The 1837-nt window shown below is 46.7% G+C and overlaps 1 pseudogene; it reads right to left on the bottom strand.

Annotated features, from left to right (window-relative positions):
* Positions 1-293: 293 nt before the first annotated feature.
* Positions 294-1443, bottom strand: LOC132417572 (beta-citrylglutamate synthase B pseudogene; annotated as a pseudogene).
* Between the last annotated feature and the right edge of the window lie 394 nt (positions 1444-1837).

A 1837-nucleotide genomic window follows, 5' to 3' on the forward strand; every position in this document is an offset into this window, starting at 1 on the left:
GAGCCCACACATTTTTGAGTAATTTAAAAGGGTAACTATGAGAGCCTGACATTTTTCTGTATCTCACCTCTTCTGCCTCTCTGTCTGTAGGATTTGTAAATCAAAGTCAGTAACATCTTAGTAGCAAAGGTCTCGTCTATCTCCCCCTCCTTCCCTTGTAACTAATCCTACTCAAATTTCCTCTCATCTTCCTGAGCATTTTGCATGAACAGCATTGCAAGTTTGTTTAAAAAAAAAAAAGGGAAAAAGGAAGTTTTACAAGGGTTTTGTTGGTTAATTATTTACTGATGGAATCACTCCACCAGGAGTTTGATTTCATTGGCTAGCAGTTGGTTTCCGTTGAATAGGCCCCCTGCGAGCTTGGTGAGCAGCTCTCGCTCTGTGGTTTCGGGGTCGCTGTCAACAGAGCTGGAACTTTGCTCAGGTTGTCGACAGCAGTGTTGGCTGGGGGGCCCAGCTCCGGCTCACTAGTCTCACTGGCCATGGACACCGCGGGAAGCAGGGACATACGCCAGGTGAGCCTGCCAGAGGGCAGAAGGGAGGTGACATAGTCTGCTGTGATACCAGCTACATCCAGATTACAAGCCTTATCAAACCTACATTTGCACTGGCCTCGCAGACACAGAAGGAGCCGTTGTCTTTCATCAACAGGTCAATGCCACACACATTCATTCCCAGGATGTTAGACACCTGGATAGCTAGCTGTTTCCCGTGTTCACTCAATGAGCACATCATCCGTACACCACCCAGTGAGCAGGTGCTTTGCATCCTCCCATCTGTTGAACAGCGTAACATGGTGCCAACCGCACGGCGTCCCACAACAATGACACGTACATCCCTTCCGTGAGACTCTTTAACACACTTCTGAAACAGGTATGGAGCTTCATGGCGAATAAGATGGCTTAGATCAGCCAAATGGTGCTTATCGCGAGCCAAGAAAACTGCTTTGCCTCTATGGCCCCGTGTATTCCTCACCACCATTGGGAACTCCAGTACTTCAGCTTCATCAATCATGTTAGCAAAATTTTCATGACCACCATAAGAGAAGGTATCTGGCAGAGGAATACCATGACCTGCCAACTCTTGAAACGTCCAGAACTTATTACCACAGTTCAGGATGGCTTGAGGTCGGTTCATCCACCTGCATCCCATCTTCTCTAGATGGCGCAAAACAGTGATGTCACTATCACTTTGCACCCAAGGGGTTGGTACTCTCACTACCACCACCTGAGGGTAAGCAGTAATTAGTTCTCCTTTGATACGAAGACCCAGGTTTCCTTGCTCAGCTGTCAGCACCACCTCATCCATCACCACAGCCCTAAAGTCCAGTTCCTCCTCACAACATTTGGCTTTGAACGCTTGTAAGATCTCTTTTTGAGGATAGTCTTCCCTGATTCGACGATCTGTCAAAAACCACAAATTGTCAGCCACAGAGCTACACATCTTGATCTGCCTGTTCTTCGTTTTCTGGGACTACTTCCTCATGAATGTAGACTCTTTCTAGGAATGTAGGAGCTCTCACAGAGTCTGAAATCTGTAGTGCAGGCTGGCAGGAAGGGCAGGTGAGAACTCTAGGGCCGAAGCTTCAGTCCTCTGCTGAAAAATCTCCCGGGCATGTGAACTCTTAGTTGTGGCATGCATGTGGGATCTAGTTCCCGACCAGGGATCAAACCCGGGCCTGCTGCATTGGAAGCGTGGAGTCTTAACCACTGTGCTACCAGGGAAATCCCTGCCAAAGAATTTTTAAAGAATTATTCATTTTTTACATGGAAAGAATAGATGAATCCATTATGTATATGTATATGTGTGTATGCATATATGTATATACATATACACA

Source organism: Delphinus delphis, chromosome 21 (assembly GCF_949987515.2).
Source record: "Delphinus delphis chromosome 21, mDelDel1.2, whole genome shotgun sequence".
NCBI lineage: Eukaryota > Metazoa > Chordata > Mammalia > Artiodactyla > Delphinidae > Delphinus > Delphinus delphis.